The sequence below is a fragment of the Ambystoma mexicanum genome, chromosome 2q (assembly GCF_040938575.1).
Source record: "Ambystoma mexicanum isolate Mex_15411 chromosome 2q, UKY_AmexF1_1, whole genome shotgun sequence".
Lineage (NCBI taxonomy): Eukaryota > Metazoa > Chordata > Amphibia > Caudata > Ambystomatidae > Ambystoma > Ambystoma mexicanum.
Window position 1 is genome coordinate 1388955529 of NC_090924.1, and position 5840 is coordinate 1388961368.

The following is a 5840-nucleotide window of genomic DNA, read 5'->3' on the forward strand; positions in this document are numbered from 1 at the left end:
AGGTCCAAAATATGGCACGAGATCTGGGTCACATACTGAGGGCTCAACAGAACCCTCAGATGAGCATGCCACCGCAGAATGCCCCAAACTCTGGACCTGGTGCTCCAGAACAATGACGGGGGCAGCACCCCGATAACCCACTGGTTCCCAGGGAGGAGGCACAAAGGGAAGGGGGGTGTAAATTTGGGGGAAGCTTCCTTCCTAACTTGTAAACAGCCCCTGGAAAACCAGGAACCGGAAACAAAATCTCCTGCCCCTGAAAGTCTGCCACCGAAGGGGCAGAGGGGGGCGGGGGGGTAGGAGAAACAAAGGACCCAAACAGACCCACTTTGTGGAGGAGGTACAGGTCTTCCAATTTGAGGGAGAGGGATCCCAAGAGGATCCTGGGAAAACGATCTTCTCCTTCAGAGATGGGGGCACTCCTCCCAAGGAAAAATGGGTCCCAAGGGATGCCAATTCAGACTGGGGAGATGTGGAGACTGAGCTACCACCGCCCATCATCTCATCCCAGAACCGACAATACCAAAATCCCATGGGTCAAACCCATCCTGATGACTGCCTCCAAAAAGGGGGGGGGGGCGGCCCAGAACCCGAAACCCTTTCCAGTTGCCAACTTTTTCATTCAGATTCCAGAGGCTCTCCACAGAATTCTGCCCAAATCTCTTCGCTAGCAATGTCCAAAACCAGAAAGTTAGCCCGCCAGTTGTCCAAAAATGTGCATTTTCTGTGCCCACTTGAGGAGAAGGAGGAAAGATATTATGCCCCGGTACAAGTACAGGGGCAGGGTACAATTTCGGCACTGGTGGACACTGGATCCCAAGCTACCCTTCTGTCCAAAAGGGCCTTTGATGAACTAAATGCAGGAAGGGGGGAGAATTACCGTATTCCTCTCACCTCTGTTCCTGGACAACTGCAGAACATTGACGGGAAGGAAATTCCTGTGGAGGTGACTGCAGATTTGGACATCAAAATTGGGCGACACAAGGTGAAACACCCGGTCATAGTAGTGACTCCGGAGGGCACCCCTTTTTTACTAGGGAACGACCTCCTGAGAAGGTTGTCACCCCTAATAGATTGTGTAAACAAGGTCCTCTGGACCCAGACTAGCCGACCAATAAAATTAAAACAGAGTGTCAACCATGTTAGTTTAAATGGCACCTGCCACATGGTTGAACAAAAAGTAGAATTTCACTTCGAGAACAACCCAATTCCAGACGTGACAGTAATAGCAGTAGGACAACAAACTGGTGGTGGGGTGTCCTCTCTATTTCTGAAAATTAACCTTTCTTCCAGTTTAAGGTGGTATTCCACCCTAGAAGGAAACACTCTGAAATTCTTTACCAATCCACAATCAGACACTCCCACTCCTATAGTCCAGAAAGATGTGAAATCAGCTCAGAGCCTGGCTAATATTCAGCAAATTGGAGAGCAGTTGTTCATCCCTGTTCAGTTAAATGATGGGAAGGACTCCGTTCTCGCTCGAGTGTGTGTGAACAACGGTAAGAGCTTCATTAGCGAAGCCATGTTCCGCCAACTCCCAAAAGATCCAGCCATTCCCACATTCAAACTGATAGACAAATGGGAAATGGACCTGGAAGCACCGAATTCCAAACATCTTCTGCTCAAAATCTCCATTGGCAACAAGAGCATAGTCCATAATTGTTGGGTCTGCGAGACGTCACTGCCGCCTTTTACTTAGGCAGTGGCATTCTCAATCGCTTTGCCATTAGTTTGGACCTAATAAACTTCAAAGCTTGGTCCCGATTAGCGGATAATCCCATGGGCTTTGATGATCCAGAAAAAGCATTTAGGTCAGCTCAATTGCTACCTTATACAGTTGAAATTCAGATTAAAGAGGTAGTCACCATCCCAGAAAGGACCCGACAATTCTCCCTGGAAGTGAAAGTTAAAAGAGGACAAAAATTGAAAAACCCTGATGCTTACATACATCTAAATGCTTCTCTCCAACAGCAAGGGTTGGGGGTAAACAAAACTCCATTAGTCAACATAGAACATGACGCCATTCCAATAGAGGTGGATAACAGCAACTTAAAGAGTATTACTCTAGCCGCAGGCACCATTATTGGAATGGCGGTTGATGACCGACATTTTTCCATTGATCTAGGAAATGAACTGTTAGGACCAATCCCCAAGGACTGTTTTGACAGTGGCAGTGAGGACAATACAACACCAGACAGGATTTTCACCCGGCATGGTGGGATCTTCTTGGTGTACACTTCTTGCCCTTATGGTAAGGAAGATGTGACTTGTGACTTCAGGAGGGATGAGGAGATTTTCCAGGTCCATGAGGGCTGCCTTTCCCACCTGAAGCCTCCAGTCCAAATCAGCACTCTGACCAGGGACTTCTCCACCCAGCTGGAGGAGGCCAAGGAGATAGCCAAACCAGAAGTCTTTCCAGGCTTCAGGCAGATGGTGGAAGAGAGAGTCAACCTAGCTGATGCCTGTGTGACTCTGGAACAGAAGCAAAAGTTGAAACAAGTTTTCTTGGATTTCCAAGATCTCTTTGCGGTAGACTCATATGACTGTGGTCGCACCGACATCCACACAACAACAATTCCCATGGACCCTGGCATGACTCCAGTGTTTGTGAAGCAATATCGCTTGCCTCTCGCATCCATGGAGTCCCTTACTGAAATAATTAAGAACCTTGAGTCCCGGGGAATAATCCGTCCAGTCCACAGCACCTTCAATAATCCGGTGCTGGGAATATTGAAGCCAAACGGCCAGTGGAGACTCTGTGCCAACCTTAGGGAGCTCAACAAACGGGTCCATACTTCCCGATGGCCTCTGCCCTACATTGAGCAAGGGCTGGCCCAGATTGAGGAGTCACAGGTATTCACTGCAATAGACCTGACCAATGGATACTGGACCGTGCCTGTCAGTAGGGAGGACCAATACAAACTGGCTTTTACCTTTGGGGGCCAGCAGTACACATGGACCCGGACTCCCTTCGGATACCTCAACTCCGGCAATGAATTCAACATTTTCCTACATAAGGCCATGCCCGACCTGGGTGCGAGGGGTAACCTGGCTTATGTAGATGATGTCCTCATAAAAAGTTCATCTGTGGAAGAACACATAGTAGAGATCCATTATGTTCTGACACAGTTGAGGGCCGCCGGAGCAAAACTTTCCTTTCAGAAAGCACAGTGGTGTAGAACCTGTGTTAATTTCTTGGGGCATGAGATTACTCCTCACGGTCTCTGTCCCCAAGAAAAGAAAGTGGAAGCACTCCAGAAACTGAAAGACCCCACAACTCTGCGGGAACTACGGAGCCTCCTTGGACTGACTAATTACAGCTTAAAGTTCATTGAAGGCTACTCAGAGATCACTAGACCCCTGATTCATCTCTTGAAGGGGGGGGTCAAGTGGGAATGGGGTCCAGAACAATCCGAGGCGGTACGACAACTCAAAAGAAGCCTCTCACATGCACCTTGCCTAGCTTACCCTGTCAGAAACAAGGAGTTCTTCCTGGAGACAGGGTTCTGTAATACGTGCTTGACGGCAGTATTATACCAAAAGCATGACAAGGTCAATAAAGTAATCTCCTATGCGAGCAAAACTTTATCCTCTGTGGAGGAAAAATTCAACGATTGTGAGAAGGCACTCCTGACAACGGTGTGGGCATTGAAGAATTACCGCCCGTTCATCCAGGGGGAACACATCATAGTGGAGACTCCACACCAGCCTCTGCAATACCTCCAAAGTGACAGAATCCGGGCTGGAAATGTGAGTAATTCCCAAATTACTTCCTGGATTCTGTCAGTGCAAGGCTTTCCTGTAGAGGTCAGATATGGGCAAAACAAGAAGAGTCCCCTCGCGCAAGGTCTGGCTGACTTGCATGATTGTGCCAGAGAAAACTGACTCGAGGTCGAAAGTCTAAAAATCAAGGACAACATGGAGGCATACCTTAATTCCTCACACAAAGTCTTTGAAGAAGACAAGGGTGAGGGAATGTCCACTGTCTATGTGGATGGATGCTCTTACCATGTTGACAACAACGGGGAGAAAGAACAGGTGGACGGCGTAGGGAACGCATGGGTGAATGAGTCCCCAGAACCCTCTGCTGGATACAAAATTGGTCCCCGAAGTAGTCAGGTGGCAGAGTTGATGGCTGTGCATCAGGCCATCCTCACTGCCGTCCAACATCAACTCCACAAACTAGTCATAATCACAGATTCGGATTATGTACGGAACGGGTTCGTGGAGCACCTGGTTAATTAGAAAACCAGAGGCATGTTATGTGCTAATAACAAACCCTTGAAACATGGGAAGTTAATCCAAAACATTGATGATCTGGTCACCTGGAATGGGATGACCATCTACTGGAAAAAGATCAAGGGTCATTCCAAAGTAGAGGGACCAGACAAAACTGGAAATGACTTGGCTGATCAGCTGGCCAAAACCGGGGCCATCCAAGGGGATCTAATAGAAACAGAGTCCCTTTTGGGGGAACTCCAGGTCGCTGCTATCACTAGGTCCCAGACAAATGCTCACAATGATCTTTCAACTGCCCATTGGAGTAAGGAGACCCTGATGCCGATTTAATCACAGCTCAGAAGGGGGATCCAATAATTGTTAAGTTTTACCAACACATTGAGGACCCTGAGAACTTTCCCCTGACGGATACCGATTACATTGGGAAAGAGGACCTAAGAGTGTTGATGAAATGTCCAAAAAGGTTCCGATCCAAGACATGATCAGTGGGTGGTCCCTACCTCTTTCCGAAGCCTGATGTTAAGTCACACCCATGATGCGGCCACTGCCGGTCATAGGGGGTTTCAGACAACACTCGTAATCTTAAGAGAGGTTGCATACTGGCCCCACATGGGGCAGGACCTCGACCAATACTTGAAGGGGTGTCTTGTGTGTGCACAATTTCAGCCATCATCCCTCACACACCGTGCGCCTCTCCAAAAGAGGGGGATGACACTGCCATCGTCAGATTAGCAAATCGACTTTGTAGGCCCCGTAATTCGCTCATCTAGAGGAAACAAGTACATGTTGACCGTTACATGCTTGTTTACCAAGTGGGTGGAATGTCTCCCAGCCCCAAACTGCAAGGCAGAAACAGCAGCTGCCCTGATGATTAACCACATCTTTTCCCGTTTTGGTCTACCTCAAAGGATTGAGTCAGACAGGGGTAGCCACTTCACCAGTGAAGTAATGACAAAGATGTGGGAGATACTGGGGGTCAAAAGAAAGCTACACATTGCTTACCTCAGCTTCTTCTGGAGCAGTAGAGAGATACAACTGAACCATTGTGAGCATCTTAAAAAAGTTTGTGGCAGATTCTGGGCCAAGTTGGGATATCCGGCTACCTCTGGTCCTAATGGCCATCAGATCTACCCCTTCATCTGCAACTAAAATGTCACCATTTGAGTTGATGACTGGACGCAAGATGGTGCTTCCCCAGCATCTGCTCTACAGGACCCAAGAGCAGACACTGATAAATGCCTCCACAACTCATGAGTATGTGGAGAATTTAAGGAAACACCTTCAGCATGCTTTTGCCTATGCTCAGCGGAATCTAGAAAGATCAGCTGATAGCATGAAAACCCACTACGACCTGAAGACCACCAGGAAGGAATAACCGGCGTTTTAAAACCACCAGACTTTTGTGTAAAACTGAACAGAGGAACCCAAACCAGGCCAAGGAAAGACTTGCTAAGAGGTGGATACAATGTAAAACTATATTCTGAAATGACTTGAAGGAAGTAATTATTTAATGTATATGTAAAAAGTGTAAGTTTGATTTAAACTGGGAACTAAAGTGACATTTAGCTGAATTCTGCCTGACAACTACCCCCGACAGGAGA